The sequence below is a fragment of the Portunus trituberculatus genome, chromosome 6, assembly GCF_017591435.1.
Source record: "Portunus trituberculatus isolate SZX2019 chromosome 6, ASM1759143v1, whole genome shotgun sequence".
Taxonomy (NCBI): domain Eukaryota; kingdom Metazoa; phylum Arthropoda; class Malacostraca; order Decapoda; family Portunidae; genus Portunus; species Portunus trituberculatus.
The window spans coordinates 9,552,995-9,571,620 of record NC_059260.1 but is presented as its reverse complement, the minus strand read 5'-3'; the positions used below and the strand labels follow the sequence as shown (position 1 = coordinate 9,571,620).

Here is an 18,626-nt window from a genome sequence, read left to right as displayed (position 1 = left end):
TGCATCCCGCCTTGTGTCTAAAATTACCCAATGGCATAGACTGTTTCCATCTCTCTCTCTCTCTCTCTCTCTCTCTCTCTCTCTCTCTCTCTCTCTCTCTCTCTCTCTCTCTCTCTCTCTCTCTCTCTCTCTCTCTCTCTCTCTCTCTCTCTCTCTCTCTCTCTCTCTCTCTCTCTCTCTCTCTCTCTCTCTCTCTCTCTCTCTCTCTCTCCTCTCTTCCCTCCTCCCATCTCCCTTTCCTCCTTCCCATCTCCCTTCCTCCTCCCCATCTCCCTTCCCTCCTCCCCATCTCCTTCCCTCCTCCCCTCTCCCTCTCGAAGATAAGTTACATGCGTCCCGCCTTTTAACATTTGTGAAAACACAACACACACACACACACACACACACACACACACACACACACACACACACACACACACACACACACACACACACACACACACACACACACACACACACACACACACACACACACACGAGGGTGATAGATGTAATACAGGAAAGAGATGGTTGGGCTGATGGAATATATCTGGATTTAAAAAAGGCCTTTGATAAGGTACCACACCGGAGACTGATCTGGAAACTTGAAATGGTAGGAGGAGTGCATGGCAGTTTACTAAAATGGATGGAAGACTTTTTGGTAGGAAGAGAAATGAGAACAATAATTAAGGACAGACCATCAGAATGGGGCTTGGTGGAGAGTGGAGTTCCACAGGGATCAGTGTTGGCACCAGTAATGTTCGCGGTCTACATAAATGACATGGTGGATGGGGTGTCCAGTTATGTGAGCCTATTTGCAGACGATGCAAAATTGTTAAGAAAAGTGAGATGTGACAAAGATTGCGAACTACTCCAGGAAGACTTGGACAGAATATGGAAATGGAGCTGTACATGGCAAATGGAGTTCAACACGACAAAATGCAAGAAAATAGAGTTTGGCAAGAGTGAAAGAAGAATCAGGAGTATGTACAAGATAGGAAATGAAGACATAAAACCAGTCATGAAGAAAAAGACCTTGGGGTGACAATTACCAATGACCTATCGCCAGAGAGACATATAAACAAAATAATTGGAGAAGTATTGAACTTATTGAGGAACATAAGAGTGGCGTTCAGATATTTAGATGAAGAAATGATGAAGAAAATAATTACTGCAATGATAAGACCGAGGCTTGAATATGCAACAATACAGTGGGCTCGAACTTAAAGAAACACATAAGGAAACTAGAGAAAGTACAGAGGGCTGCAACAAAATGGTGCCTGACTTAAGAGATTTGACTTATGAAGACAGACTGAAAAGAATGCAACTTCCGACCCTGGAAAACAGAAGAGAAAGGGAGACCTGATAGCAATATACAGAGTGATGATTGGCATGGAAAAATGGATAGGGAAGATCTGTGTATGTGGAATGAAAGAATGTCGAGAGGGCATGGGAAAAACTAAAATGGCCACTTATAGGAGAGATGTGAAAAAATATAGCTTCCCTCATAGAAGGGTGGAAGCATGGAATAGTTTAGACGTGGAAGTGGTCAACGCAAGGAATATTCATGATTTTAAGAAAAAGCTGGACATTAATAGATATGGAGACGGGACAGTACGAGCATAGCTCTTTTCCCGTATGTTACAATTAGGTAAATACACGGGACACCGTCGATGGCGGATGTGGTCGCTGAGCTCCAGAGCAATCATCTCTAATTCTACAGTTGCCATTGCCTAAGAGTAACCAAGGTGGGAAAGGAGCTTGTAATGTTTGTCCCGTCTCCATATAGTCATGTTAACTGTTGATTAGCAAAATAATGTCCAGGGAAGGTGAATATAAACTGTAGCCTGCGTTTGAGCCATCAGCTGGTTTGTTTACATCTGCGCAACATGGCGGCCGTGAACTCGAAAGATGAATCAGACTTCACAGGATTTCAAGGAATAATGGAGAAGAGCGTTTATGTGAAGAAAATTCTGGAGTTGGAAGGTAAAATTGAAAACTGTTTGAAAAGTATGGGGCCTGGAAACGAGTTATGACAATGTAATGAAAGAGTGCCGATATGAAGAAAGAAAATGAAGTACTGAAAGAGGAAGTTAAGTTAATTAAAGTGAATTGCGAAAATGTGGAGAATCTTTAGGAAAAGTGATGGAGAAGCAGGCTGAATGGAAAAAAGTCAGGAAGTGGAAAGAAAGGAGGTAAATTACAAAGTTGCAAGTCTGGAAAAGGAAATCAAAGAGTCTGGGAGAAAACTTTGGGCCTTGCTGAAATTATAGATCAACAGATCATAGAAGAGAAGATTGCTGAGAAAGTGGTGAAGGTTATTAAGTCAAATGAGACATTGGTGAGGGAAACTGTAGACAAAAAGAGATGTGTGGTGATATTTGGTGTGGAGGAGGATAAGACACCGAGTAAAATGGAGAGAGAGAAAACATAAAAAGGTGATAAATAATATCATTAATGTGGTGCAGGAGGAGGAAAAGACCTAGTACAAGAAATAGAGGACTTCCATAGAATTGGAAAGTTCACAAGAGAAGGTATGAGGCCAATAAGAATCAAACTTAAGTCACAAAAGGATGTAGATGAATTGGTGGAGAAGTCATGGAGGCTAGCCCAGCAGGAAACAACAAGGAAGATTTGGTTGAGAAGAGATCTCGGTGAAAAGGAAAGAGAAATGTTAAATGAGTTGAGAAAGGAGGCTTTGAAAAAATGAAGAGAGGACAGAAGAGGAGAAGAAAGAGTTTTTCTGGAGAATCTTGGATATGAGACTGAGGAAGTGGTTCATAACCCAGAAAAGTACAGCAAGAAAGGACTAAAGAAACTTACGTATGAGCGGAATGTAATGTATTCCAACATAAATGGAGTGATATCGGGATTTTAGAACTCAACGATTACTTGAGGGACAAGAACCCAGATATTGTGGGTCTTACTGAAACAAAACTGAGAGAGGAGAAGACCTGATGATGGTTGGAGAAGGAAATATAATGTTTGGAAAAGAAATAGAGTAGGTAAGATGGGAGGAGGAGTGATGTTGCTGGTTAAAAAGATATAAAGGTGGATCAAGTGAAAGAAGGTATGGGAAAGGCAGAAGTGCTAAAGATCAGAGCAGAAACTAATGAAGGAAAAAGAGGCACTACATAGTGGTGTACGTACCACCTAAGACAAATGCATGGTCAGTACAGGAATATGAAGAAATGATAAGTGATACAGGAACATGTCTGGAAGAAATGTTGGGTGGCTGTGAACGAACTATAATGATGGGAGATTTTAATTGTAAAGAGGTGTGTTGGGAGGACTGGTCAATGGAAGGATCAGAGACAACATGGGGAAATACACTATTGACACTGGCAATGGAAAATGTGTTAACTCAGTGGGTCAAAGAAGATACTAGGTTTGGAGGAGAGGGAGCATCGTCAAGACTGGACTTGGTCTTTAGTACAGAGCCAATGGTCATTGAGGAGATGAGGGTGGAGTGCCCTTTAGCAAAGAGTGATCATGCAGTTTTGGAGTTCAAGGTGATAGATGAAGAGAAATCTAGAAGAAATGAAGAATATAAAGTGGGAAGATGGAATTATGCCAAGACAGATTTTGGAAACCTAAAGAAATTCTTTCAAGAGACAAATTGGATGAAATTCAAGAGTGCTAAGGAGCAAATGAAAAGTGGAAGGAATTTATAAAAATATACAAAGAAGGTGAGAAAAATTTGTACCAATAAGACAACATAGAGAAGTTGGAAAGCAGGACTGGTTTAACGATAGATGTGAAAAGGCTAGAACAAGAAAAGAGGATGCATGGAAGAGGTGGAGAAGGAAAAGACGGATTAAGCAGTGGGAAAGTTACAAAAGAGCAAGAAATGAATATGTGTTGATTAGAAGAGAAGAAAGAAAGAAACAAGAAAAGGATATAATTGATAAATGTAAAGACCAACCAAGGCTTTTTACAGACATGTGAACAACAACATCAAAAATAGAGAAAGTATTGAAAGTTTAGAAGTAAATGGAGTATGCAGTGAAGATCCCAGGAAATGGCAGAGGCTATGAATGGATGCTTTCGGAAGGTATTCACAAAGGAGACTGCTTTTGACAAACCACTGGTAATGGAACAGAAAGGGATTATGAAGGAGTTTCAAGTAACTGTGGAGGAGATCAAGAATATGATGGGGAGTTTAGAAGTGAGAAAAGCTGTGGGACCTGATGGGGTATCAGGATGGATTTTAAGAGAATGCAGGAGCAACTGGCAGAAAAAGTTTGTGAAGTAATTGATGCCTCATTAAGGGAAGGTGTAGTGCCCCAAGACTGGAAAAGAGCTAACATTGTCCCAATTTATAAATCAGGTAACAAGAGAGACCCATTGAACTATAGACCAGTGTCACTTACAAGTGTGGTAGCTAAGATGTGTGAGAGGGTGGTGAAGAATAGATGGACAGACTTCTTGGAGAAAATGACATACTTTGTGAGTGTCAATTTGGTTTTAGAAAAGGGCGTTCATGCACGACAAACCTGATATGTTACTATTCGAGGGTGATAGATGTAATACAGGAAAGAGATGGTTGGGCTGATGGAATATATCTGGATTTAAAAAAGGCCTTTGATAAGGTACCACACCGGAGACTGATCTGGAAACTTGAAATGGTAGGAGGAGTGCATGGCAGTTTACTAAAATGGATGGAAGACTTTTGGTAGGAAGAGAAATGAGAACAATAATTAAGGACAGACCATCAGAATGGGGCTTGGTGGAGAGTGGAGTTCCACAGGGATCAGTGTTGGCACCAGTAATGTTCGGTCTACATAAATGACATGGTGGATGGGGTGTCCAGTTATGTGAGCCTATTTGCAGACGATGCAAAATTGTTAAGAAAAGTGAGATGTGACAAAGATTGCGAACTACTCCAGGAAGACTTGGACAGAATATGGAAATGGAGCTGTACATGGCAAATGGAGTTCAACACGACAAAATGCAAGAAATTAGAGTTTGGCAAGAGTGAAAGAAGAATCAGGAGTATGTACAAGATAGGAAATGAAGACATAAAACCAGTCATGAAGAAAAGACCTTGGGGTGACAATTACCAATGACCTATCGCCAGAGAGACATATAAACAAAATAATTGGAGAAGTATTGAACTTATTGAGGAACATAAGAGTGGCGTTCAGATATTTAGATGAAGAAATGATGAAGAAAATAATTACTGCAATGATAAGACCGAGGCTTGAATATGCAACAATACAGTGGGCTCGAACTTAAAGAAACACATAAGGAAACTAGAGAAAGTACAGAGGGCTGCAACAAAAATGGTGCCTGACTTAAGAGATTTGACTTATGAAGACAGACTGAACAGAATGCAACTTCCAACCCTGGAAAACAGAAGAGAAAGGGGAGACCTGATAGCAATATACAGAGTGATGATTGGCATGGAAAAATGGATAGGGAAGATCTGTGTATGTGGAATGAAAGAATGTCGAGAGGGCATGGGAAAAACTAAAATGGCCACTTATAGGAGAGATGTGAAAAATATAGCTTCCTCATAGAAGGGTGGAAGCATGGAATAGTTTAGACGTGGAAGTGGTCAACGCAAGGAATATTCATGATTTTAAGAAAAAGCTGGACATTAGTAGATATGGAGACGGGACAGTACGAGCATAGCTCTTTTCCGTATGTTACAATTAGGTAAATACACACACACACACACACACACGGCCCGGTAGCTCAGTGGTTAGAGCGCTGGCTTCACAAGCCAGAGGACCGGGTTCTATTCCCGGCCGGTGGAGATATTTGGGTGTGTCTCATTTCACGTAGCCCCTGTTCACCTAGCAGTGAGTAGGTACGGGATGTAAATCGAGGAGTTGTGACCTTGTTGTCCCGGTGTGTGGTGTGTGCCTGGTCTCAGGCTTATCCGAAGATCGGAAATAATGAGCTCTGAGCTCGTTCCGTAGGGTAACGTCTGGCTGTCTCGTCAGAGACTGCAGCAGATCAAACAGTCAATCACACACAAATACAAAAACAACAAATTTTCTAATCTCTCTCTCTCTCTCTCTCTCTCTCTCTCTCTCTCTCTCTCTCTCTCTCTCTCTCTCTCTCTCTCTCTCTCTCTCTCTCTCTCTCTCTCTCTCTCTCTCTCTCTCCCTTTTTTTTTTTTCTTCCTCTCGAAAAATAAGCTACATGCGTGTGTCTTGTGTCTAAAATATTATCTCAAATCTCTCTCTCTCTCTCTCTCTCTCTCTCTCTCTCTCTCTCTCTCTCTCTCTCTCTCTCTCTCTAAGAGAGAAGAGTCCACTTTCCTCTTCGAAGGCAATATAGTGACTAAAAAATAGCAGCATATTACACAAAGACAACAAGTATGACAAGCTTGCATGAGTTTCCAGCTTGCGGGCACTAAAGATATCATACAGGCGGGGTTTTTTAACATCCGGTAAGGGGTTAAGAATTAGGGGGATAGGGACCAACCTCCAGCCTATATTCCCTCAAAACATCACTGTAACTTCTAGAAAACACTAACTTAGACTGAATCAGTACTATTACCCCATAAAGTACGGTGATAATATCGGTTCGATTGTAGCATTGCTTGCAGAGAGGCGGGGATCGTACTGGTAATCATGATTTTTCCGCACTAAATGTTTGAATCTCTCCCCCTCACTATTGGTCGTGGGGCAAGTGGAGGTATATGGCATCTTTTCTCGCTCACCTGCTTGAGCCTTGAGATATATGTTCCCTCACAATAAGTCATCTTTTCCCATTTCGAGGTGACATCTGGCAACCCCTGTGACCCGGAGGGAGGAAATGGTACTCCGAGTGATGTTATGTCAGTGTTACTCGGTAATGACATTTAGGAGTGATGAAAATGAAGACAGTGATTTTTTTATTGAGACAAGAAGTTGAAGACTCGAGTTGTGATTCTGATAATGATCTGGAAGACAGAGACCAACCCTCACAGCGACGTTCATGAACCTCACATAGCCTATTCCCCTCAAGCAATGCGCTAGTGTGTGTCACCCCTGGTGTGTGTCACCCCTGGCTGGCTCTACAAGACTGTGCTTGTTGGCCAAGTCACATGAATCCCATTGCTAATAAGAGTTGCAGATTCCAATTATTATACAAATCCACAATACTTGTAATATGTGGTTTCTTTTTCTTTTCCTGTTTTGCACATCATTTCATATATCTGAGTTCACATTTTCCTGACATGAAAGTGCAAAAGTTCCTACTTTTTTATCAAATTCAAATGCCCAAAAGGAGAGAGAGAGAGAGAGAGAGAGAGAGAGAGAGAGAGTGCGGTGTTATGGGAGCTTGGGGGGTATTTCTTAGCGGCAGGTTCTGCCATGAATTTTTTTATATGCAATAACTTTGCTCTTAGAGGTCATAACATGTTAAAAATTATATCATCTACTCAGAATAACAAAGAAATATGTTTTTATAAGGGAAAAATATTTTTAGCATTTTTGACAGGTGTGATTTTTCCCCGTTGTAACTGACAGAAAGTAAATCAACCCCCTGTACTTTAAAGGTTAAAGGCTTCATTTATATCTAGGTTTTTTTTTTATATTAAACACATTAGGGTGCTCTACAGTACATTTTTGGAAATAAATACACCTGCAGTGGTCTTGCGGTACTTGTCCCTGTTCTTCCAAATTGTTAATGCAGTAATACTCCGCTTAACGAACGTTTCCGTTTTAACCCCTTCCTCGGCAGAAACGAATATACTCATTTTCACTAAATGTTCCTTTTTCAGTCGTTGACAAGTATACTCATCTAAAACTTGACCTTCAAAAGGTCAGACATATATACTCATCGATTCTGAGCCTTTTTAAGCCATTCTACATGTGAAATGAGTATTCTCGTCAAATCGTACGCCTGGCAGAGGCGACAGGGTGGAGCGGTGGGATTTCAAGGACACTCATACTAGACTTGCTCTGGCAACCACTGTCGTCACATGGGTGTTGTTTCCATCCACATTACCACTCAATTTTTGTACCCTTTTCAAATAATTTACACCCCAAATGTCTAGTTCTGAGGAAGATAGCGAATATGAACCTTCCCTCAGAAGCTTGAATACTTCTGATGACATTGCCATTTCATCAGACAATGAATATTTCTTGACAAGTTAGGAGGAGGAGGAGGAGGGAGATGAGGGGAGAGCTTGGAGTTTATAGGAAGACGAGTTAACTCGTATATGTCTGCAAAGGGATTTTCAAAATAAAAAGTTAACCACAAAAATTAATTTATGTCCTTTTTCTTGCAGCGTAATGGTTTTCCTTTTCTTAGCATCACTGCTGTCACTAAGGAGTTTTCTCTTTGGTGCCATTGAGCAAGATACTAAGAACTTGAGTCAGTAAACGCAGAAGTAGGATAACACTCTTGCCAGGGGCGATGGTGTGGTGGAACTGAGGCAGGGTGTTATTGTATTCAAGGCAGCGTGAGGCGGGCGGTGTGGTGGGTAACCACCAACAATAACAATAAATCCTGTGCTTTACGATTTATAAATTTTCAATTTTTTTTTATCTTAAATTGCCTTATAGTGGATTGACGTAACTACGAGTTTGACGTAACTCGAGACCGACGTAACCCGGGACTTTACTGTATATGCATTTTATGTCCACAAAACAACATTTCTATTAGCTTTTTACAGACCTTGCCCCTCAAGAAAGGATTGTTTTAAAATGCATAAAGTGAAATCTTTTATGGAATACCAAAAAATAAAGCAGAGATGATGAGAGCGGCCACAGACGAGGCGGAAGCTCACGGCGACTCGGTCGCTTCTTCTTCTTGTGACCTTTTTAGCCTGCATGTTGCCTTTCACCATGATATTTATGTTTCCACTTCTCTATTGCCTGCTATAATGGATATCATATCTTAGTATTCATACGCTCATGTTATGAGGATAACCTGAGTCCTGGTGAGTGAGTGAATTACTAATGAAATACAGTAATTCACTATCACTCAGTGCCACAGAGTCCAGGTTATCCTCATGGTATGAGCATATATGAATACTAAGATATGATATCCATTATAGCAGGCAATAGAGGAGTGAAAACAAAAATATCGTGGTGAAAGACAACATGCAGGCTAAAAAGGTTACAAGAAGAAGAAGAAGAAGCGGCCTAGTCACCGTGAGTCTCCGCCTCGTCTGTGGCCGATCTCATCTCTGCTTTATTTTTTGGTATTCTGTGTAAGATTTCACTTTATGCATTACAAAACAATGCTTTCTTGCGGGCAAGATTTGTAAAAAGCTAATAGAAATATATATATAATTTTTTTTTAACCCATGTGGTATGTTGGGGACCAGCCCAGAACGCATCCCCCCTATTTCCATTATTTCCCTATGGGAGAGTTACGTTTGTTTAACGAATTTTCGCTCTACGAACAGCTTTAACATCCCCTATCCTGTTCGTTAAGCAGAGTATTGCTGTACTGTTGATCTAGGGACACTTATTTGCGTTGCAACGACACTGTGAGCTATACCTGCCTCACACTTTTTTATAAGCTCAAGCTTATCTTTCAAAGGCAGGGAATTGTGCTTCTTAGGGCTGGGGATGAAGGTGGCTTTCCGTCGTCTTGAGTCAGACAAAACAAAAATTTTAGTTAAATTAAGATCTATGGATTCTACTAAACACTTTTATAATAAAATTAATTTTCTTGTTAATTGGAATGATGCTATAATCTCAAATCAATAGAATCTTAATAAGAAGATGTAAATATATTTGTATATATATATATATATATATATATATATATATATATATATATATATATATATATATATATATATATTTATTTATACAGTAAGGTCTCGGTTTACGTCAGAGTTACGTTCCTAAAACATGACGTAAGTTGATTTTGTACGTAACTCGAGTTTCCGTACATTTTAAAGCATATTATCGAGTTTTCAACCAATCATTGTTTATGGTCATTCTACCAGGTAAGTAAAAGGTTATATTGTTATATTATTTACAACTATGTAGGAATATGAAACACAAGCTTGTTTTTGTTGTTGATTAGGGCCACGAACGCGAAGGACTGCAGGTTGCCGAGAGGGGTGGACGCCTGAGGCTGCGAGGAGGGTGGGCAGGTCGAATGTTGTGACGCCCAGGGCGGACAGCTGGGAGCATAGTGCAGTGCGGTGGGACTAGAAGCGTGGGCAGCGGAGCAGGAAATGCAATAGAAAAGGGCAATAGGGATCAGCAGACAGGCGTAGATGGTGCAAGTGAGCTGCGAGTGTCGTGTGGCCCAGGTGAAGGCTCCGGAGTTGTTATTGTTGTGATGGGTGCGCGAGCCCTCAAGGTCGTCAACCTCCCCGTTGTCATGGTAATGGGCTTTCCATTTTCTTCTTCCCTCCCTCACACACAGCTGCTGCCTCACTCGCTCACTCATTCCATTATCCTTTTCTTACCATCACTGCTGTCACTAAGGAGTTTTCTCTTTGGTGCCATTGAGCAAGATACTAAGAACTTGAGTCAGTAAACGCAGAAGTAGGATAACACTCTTGCCAGGGGCGACGGTGTGGTGGAACTGAGGCAGGGTGTTATTGTATTCAAGTGTGAGGCGGGCAGTGTGGCGGGTAACCACTAGTGACGCCTGGCAGCCAACAATAACAATAAATCCCGCGCTTTACGATTTATAAATTTTCAATTTTTTTAATCTTAAATTGCCTTTTAGTGGAGTGACGTAACTACGAGTTTGACGTAACTCGAGACCGACGTAACCCGGGACCTTACTGTATATATATATATATATATATATATATATATATATATATATATATATATATATATATATATATACATACATACAGTATAAGTCCTGAAATCCGGAAGTCATGGGAGTTCAGGCATTCCAGATTCTAGGATTTTCCGGATTGTAAGATAGTAAGGCAGAAAGTAAGACTAAAATCTTGAGGGTACTATGTAAACCCGACTAAACTAACCCCAACTTGTTATATCTCTTTGTAGTACTGTCATAACATCTTGTAGGAATTGCTACTACCACCAGTCTACTGTGTACTTCCTCATCACACCACACAAGATTTACGTAGGCTTTTTTTTTTTCTTGAAGAATTGCCAGACTGTGGGGGGAGTGGCATGGGCCTTTCCAGCCATTATGGCAGGCCATATGTGATGATTGCTCTTTTCCTACTTGTCAGCTTGTATTTGTGTAGGTGATTTCACTGTTTTACGTAGGCTATTCCACCATCCACATATACTGAGAAGTTTGAGTGATTGTACTGTACTGTACCCCACATAATATGTATACAGTCCACAATACTTATGTCACACTTTATAAAATAATTTTAAATATAATACAAAACACATTTCATAACATAAAACATTTACTGATGTCTGATAAAGGGAAACAAAAAGAAAGGAAGGCCTCCAACATCATACGCCAGCCAATCACGTCACCGGCGTCGAGCGTACACCAGCTGGACCACCCACGCAGATAACAGGACTCCGCAACACACACACACACACACATGCATGCGTTTGGAAAAGAAATAGAGTAGGTAAGATGGGAGGAGGAGTGACTGGTTAAAAAGATATAAAGGTGGCATGGGAAAGGCGCTAATCAAATTTTCCGGATTATAAGGATTTACGGAAACATAAAATACCACTTATAATACCTCCAAATATTATTCTCTTACGAGTTTGTGTTAAACTCAATGTTGGTGATGACTTCTTCGGTTTCGGCTATTATTATTATATATTTATTACTATTACTTTTTACTTTTTGCATATTTAACTCAGCCTTTCAAATTTTCCGGATTATAAGGATTTCCGGATTATTAGGTTCCGGATTTAAGGACTTTTACTGTATATCTATCTATCTATCTATCTATCTATCTATCTATATATATATATATATATATATATATATATATATATATATATATATATATATATATATATATATATATATATATATATATATATATATATATATATATATATATATATATATATATATACAGTAAGGTCCCGAGTTTCGTCAGAGTTACGTTCCTGAAACATGATGTAAGTCAATTTTGTACGTAACTCGAGTTTTTGTACTTTTAATGCTTATTATCGAGTTTTCAACCAATATTTTTTTATGGTTATTCAGGTAAGTAAAAGGTTATATTGTTATATTGGTATATTATTTACAACTATGTAGGAATATATTGATTAGGGCCGCGAACGCGAAGGACTGCAGGTTGCCGAGAGGGGCGGCCTGAGGCCACCCAGGAGGGTGGGCAGGTCGAATGTTGTGACGCCCAGGGCGGACAGCTATGAGCTTTGTGGAGTGCGGTAGGAGTAGAAGCGTTATATAAGTAAAAGGTTATATTGTTATATTATTTACAAGTATGTAGGAATATGAAACACAAGCTTGTTTTTGTTGTTGATTAGGGCCGCGAATGCGAAGGACTGCATGTTGCCAGAGGGGTGGACGCCTGAGGCTGCAAGGAGGGTAGGCAGGTTGAATGTTGTGACGCCCAGGGCGGACAGCTGGGAGCGTAGTGCATCGCGGTGGGAGTAGAAGCGTGGGCAGCGGAGCAGGAAATGCAATAGGAAAGGGCAATAGGGATCAGCAGACAAGCACAGACGGTGCAAGTGAGCTGTGAGTGTCGTGTGGCCCAGGCGAAGGCTCCGGAGTTGTTATTGTTGTGATAGGTGCGTGAGCCCTCAAGGTCGTCAACCTCCCTGTTGTCATGGTAATGGGCTTCCCATTTTCTTCTTCACTCTCTTACGCACAGCTGCTGCCTCCCTTCTCATGTCTTTTAATTATGTCCACTTTTTCTTGTAGCGTAATGGTTTTCCTTTTCTTAGCATCACTGCTATCACTCAGGAGTTTTCTTTTTGGTGCCATTGAGCAAGATACTAAGATAGTCAGCAAACGTAGATGTAGGAACACTCTTGCCAGGGGCAATGGTGTGGTGGAACTGAGGTACGTAGAGTGTTATTGTATTCAAGCATGAGGTGGGCGGTGTGGTGGATAACCACTAATGACACCTGGCGGCCAACAATAACAATAAACCCTGCGCTATACGATTTAGAACTTTTGAATTTTTTAAATCTTAAATTGCCTTATAGTGGACTGACGTAAGTGCGAGTTTGACGTAACTCGAGACCGACGTAACCTGGGACTTTACTGTATATATATATATATATATATATATATATATATATATATATATATATATATATATATATATATATATATACTGTATATACTGTATATACTGTATATATATATTTGTCTTAGCCTAGCAGTGAAAAGTAGTTTAGTTGTTTGTTTATATTTCTCTGGGATTGTGGTGTTCCAAGGCTTCTCTTCCAAGGAACAACTGGCCAAGATGAGCAGCTCTGTTGTTTACAAGTGGACAATGCTATCTGAAGAGTTTCTCATAGGGAGCATTAAAGGCCAAAAATAGCAACGAAAAAATAGCATTGGCTTGCTGGGAGTGAAGGGCCCGCCATGTTTGTTTACAGTTGACAAACACGACAAAGGCGGCAGCGAGCTTGTGTGTGATGACCAGCATCAACAAAAGTTGAGTCTTCAGAAAGTTGACAGAAAAAATTCACGGAAAAGTGCTGGTGTGACACAGCCTTAAATGACGCACAGGGTAGTGTCTGTTTACACTTTAGCCTGGCGGGTTTACAGTTAATTTGTGGTGGTGGCGTATTTGACCGGGTGGGTGGCGCGCGACGTATGAATGTCGAATTGGCGAGTTAGTCGGTCGAACCTTGAGGATTGGGTATTAATTAACATAGTTTGAATTGGTGATAATTCAAACTGTGAACGGTCAAATTGCAAGGATCCCTGTATATAAGGAGCAACATTGAAATGAATAATATGTCACAGTCAAGCTCTGTGACCAGCTCTATGGCAATGTTGAGGGATGGAAAGGCAGCTTGCATCCGTAACATCAGTGCAGAGCTGCTCAAAGCAAATGGTGAGGCCATGATCCGTGGATTGCATACTGTCTCGACTACTGCATGGCATTCAGGTACCATTCCCTCTGACTGGAAAAAGGGTTTGGTCATCCCTATCTGGAAGGGTGGAAGGGGAGAGGGGGGCCGTCAGGACTGCAACAACTACTGAAGTATAACACTGCTGAGCGTACCAGGCAAGGTGCCTGCCCATTTGCTGTTGATGCGTATACGCAGTCTTCTGCTGAAACACCAGAGACCTGAACAGTATGGGTTCACGCCTGGTAAGCCAACAACTGACCAGATCCTAGCGCTTCACGTATTTGTGGAGCACTGACGTGAGTTTTGACAAGGGATGCTTGCAGCTCATGTCGATCTCAAGAAGGCGTTTGACTCAGTGCATCGAGAGACATCCTGAGATCTTCTGCATCTTTGTGGGATTCCTGCAAGGATTATTGGTCTGTTAACTGGCCTCTACTCTGGGGCTGTGCATACTGTGGAGTGTGGAGTGTGTCCAGCTTCTTTCCTGTGAATATGAGAGTGAGGTAGGGATGCGTGCTTGCTCCATCACTTTTCAACACTTATGTGGACTGGGCAGGCAGAGTTGTAGACCAAAGTCATTGTAGAGCATCTGTCAGCAATACTGAGATTACAGATCTTGTTTTTGCTGATGATGCAGTAATCTTTGCTGAGTTACTGAAGGTTTTGGTAATGGCTCTAGAGGCACTGCATGAGGAGCCAAGGCCCCTGGGCCTCCAGATTTTCTGGCCCAAGACCAAGGTTCAGGTGTTTGGAGGCTTACTGGATGAAACAGTACTGTCCATCCATGCGTGTGGCAAGGACATTGAGATCTCAGAAAACCTCACATACCTTGGTAGTGTAGTACATAATGACGGTGGGTTGAGCCAGGAAGTTGTATGGCAGATTGGCTTGGCCCATGTTGTTATGACCTCGCTCAACACGAGTATTTGGCATTGTCAGTACCTGTGGAGACAGACGAAAATTCAGATCTTCAAGTTGCTGGTGATCCCTGTCTTATTCTATGGTTGTTGAGACATGGACGCTGAACACCAATCTGAAGAGGCGAATTGATGTCTTTGGTATTAAATGCCTTTGCAAGACTGTGTCAAATCAGCGATTGCTCCGTGAGACTGATTTGAGGCCGATTACCAGCATAGTCCATCAGCGCCAACTGCAACTATATGGGGTTGTGGAACACTACCTGGAAGCTGATCCTGCATATCAGGTTGTATTCGAAAGGGATAACTCAGCATGGAGGAGGCCAAGGGGACGTCCATATAACTCATGGCTGCGGCAAGTCGATGCCTCTTGCTGGGAGTTACTTGGCACGGGAAGGGAGCCTGCATGGAGACTCGCGAGGCGCAACCACCTGGAGTGGTGCCATAGGGTAGGAAAGGCGACATGCCCCACGGCGTATGGCCCCCACGATTGATTGATGTTGGTTTTGTAATGTCAGAAGATCTAAAACCAAGTCATTACACAGAATCAATAAAGACAGCAAATAAACTAATCAGGTTCATTGGAAGAACCTTTGAATTTCAATCAGACAACTTATACTAGTACCATATAACTCACTCATGCACCCTCATCTGGAATAATGTGTGCAGTTTTGGGCCGTGTTCCAGAGCGCAATACATAACTGTCATGTAACCACCCATAAGCGAGTAAAATCCACTAGAGCGGGGAAAGGGAAGAACAATGGAGTTTGATGATGTTTTTTGTGCACACCAGCCCTGCACAGCCTCAGGAGGTAGTGTGCCTACCCCCCTGTGGGAGGTAAAATTTGACTGTCAAATCAATTCCATTCATCCTAATTTAGTAATCCCTAATTCTCATAGGACTCTGTGACCGTTCTTTTCATCTCTTTTCCTCTCTCCTCCTTAAAGCTTCATTTCTTCAATGAATAGTGTCTACAGCATTTATAATAGGATTGTAAAAAGTGCTCCTCTGCAGTGCACAGGCAATATCTTGCAATTTTCCTAGGGCGTCCATTTTGGCTGGGGCTGCATGCTACTGACTAGTGACTCTTGCCACACAGATTTCTGGGTAACTAAGTCCCAGACAGTGGGAGAGTGAAAGAGGAAGGTTGACGGACTCCTGGTTATTGTACTACAATAAAGACATCAACAAGCTAGAAGAGATATAATGGAGAACTATTGAAATAAATTCAAGATTATATACTGAACTATTTAAGGAATGACTGGAAGAACTAAACTAATTCAGCTTAACCCCTTGGAAATGATGATGCCACTGCTGCCTCTTCCTCCTCTTCCTCTTCCTCTTCCTCTTCCTCTTCCTCCTCCTCCTCCTCCTCCTCCTCCTCCTCCTCCTCCTCCTCCTCTTCCTCTTCCTCCTCCTCCTCCTCCTCCTCCTCCTCCTCCTCCTCCTCCTCTTCCTCTTCCTCTTCCTCTTCCTCTTCCTCTTCCTCTTCCTCCTCCTCCTCCTCCTCCTCTTCCTCCTCCTCCTCCTCCTCCTCCTCCTCCTCCTCCTCCTCCTCCTCCTCCTCCTCCTCCAGCGAACCTGCTCAGAGTAACTGATGGCGAAATACAAGGAGATAATTCAGAAGTATAAAACTAAATACAGAAACATTATATTTTCATGCATTCTGTCAAGGATCAATACTGACATATGTTTATATAACATTGCTTTCAACACTAGTAACAGACTAAAGACTCTTTGCCATCAGGAAAATGTTGAGTTCCAGAGCAAGTTGAATAACTTCTTCAATGAACACAGACTCTTTCAGAGAGATGGTCTCCATCTTAAGGCAGTGGTGCAGTCAGGATGAGTTTTTTTTTTTTTTTTTTTTTTTTTTTTTTTTTTTCTCACTCTCCCTTCTCCTTGCTATAGCCTATTGCACCTGTATGTATACTTGAAGAGTATGGAAAGCTGTTTAGCTTTTGCCCATTTGTGGTGTAGGTAATTTTATTTATAGTGGTACCCATATTATGGCCCGTATCACCACCCAAGGGCATCTTTGGTGTAAGGCAATAACAGCTCCACCTAGAACCTGGGTATCATGATGACATGTAGATAACTTTAAACCACTTGACAAATGATAAAAGTTTCAAGATGGCACATGGTAAGATTCAAACCTACGCGTAGACATCTGCCTGATCCCATGCTCACCACCTTATCCATTTCTCCACCGCCTCTCTAATTCATGATAAAATTTGCCTCCACAGATAGAAAAATGGACTAGTGGTAGAAGCAACACCAGCATTGTAAACACTAATGTAATAAGTTCTTCCTCAGATTCAGACAAGATCAGAGTTTATTATTTCAATGCCCATCCATAGTTTACAAAATAAATTAAATGAGCTACAATTTCTAATTTATCAAGAAAACTATGACATCATTGGTATTACAGAAACTTGGATAAATTCAGCACACAGAGATTACCTTGCAGAGTTCACACATGATGAATATTGCATTTTTAGTAGCAAGAGATCTCACCTTAAGGGGGGCGGTGTAATGTTTTACGTTAAAAGTAGTCTTTGTCTATGCTTAATGCCAACATCAGCCATTGTAAACGTAGATGTCACTTTCATACACATAGAAAAAAAATCCCCTGAAATAATATTAGATCTCGTTTATTGTCCTCCACCCCAGTCACCCGCCACAGACGAACTAGTGTAGGAAAAAATTGCAGACTTTACCTGCGTAAACAAATTCATAATTATGGGGGACCTTAACCTTTCAATCACGAGGTGTGGCGAGTTTCCTCCACCAACACATCAAGCATTCAATCAACTACAGATAACAATATCCATGACAAGCAAAGAAGCTGGTCAGATGCACCCAAAAATCTGTTGAAGCTCAGATTGTAAAACTAACCCAAAAGAATTTCACACATCTAAAATAAAAAAAAAGTTTTGCCCTCAAGAATTAGGTCTACTAATAACAGAAAATGGTAACCAAATGGATAGCGAAGTTGAAATGGCAAACATCCTAAACAGATTCTTTTCAACAGTCTTCACGACTGAAGATGTCCAAAACAACCTGCCCACAGCTGTGCCTCAGGCACATGGCACTACACTGCCTAACTTGATGATTACAGAAAATTAAATCCTCTCAGTCATGAACAGCATGAACATAAACAAAACACCTGGGCCAAAAAAGATATCACTTAGGCTCCTTAAAGAAGGAAAAAAATGAGTTTATGAAACCACTTATGATTTTATTCAATAAACTCTTACTTGCCGGGAAAGTCCCTCACGAGTGGAAGCTATCAAATGTCACGGATATTTTCAAGAAAGGAAATAAACCATTCCCATCCAATTACAGACTAATCAGTTTTACTTCAGTAGTGTGCAAGCAGTTGGAAACAATAATCAGAGACAAGATTGTCTAAGATTTAGAAAAAAAAAAAATAATGAAAAATTCACAACACAGTTTTAGAAATAAGCACTGCTGCCTGACAAACTTACTACACTTTTTTTTATTAAGCTTTTAACTCGTATGATGAGACAGAAACAGTTGATGTAATTTATCTTGATTTCCAGAAAGCTTTTGACAGTGTCCCCCAGAAGAGACTAATCACCAAAGTAAAAGCTCACAGCATAGCTGGAAATACCCTGAAATGGCTGGAAGACTGGCTCTCTGACAGAAAGCAACTTATTAATGGGAAAGAGTTTTTAAAATTTTTAAAGGATATAACAACCTTGATGCTAATAAGTATTTTATTCATCATTCCAACATGAGTAGGAATAATGGCTTTTAAGATTATACTCA

At 41.0% G+C, this 18,626-nt stretch overlaps 1 protein-coding gene across 1 annotated transcript in view; it reads left to right on the top strand.

The window, feature by feature from the left end:
• LOC123518598 (putative transcription factor SPT20 homolog-like 2) overlaps positions 1–18,626 on the top strand; it is a 298,506-nt gene that overhangs the window by 248,471 nt on the left and 31,409 nt on the right.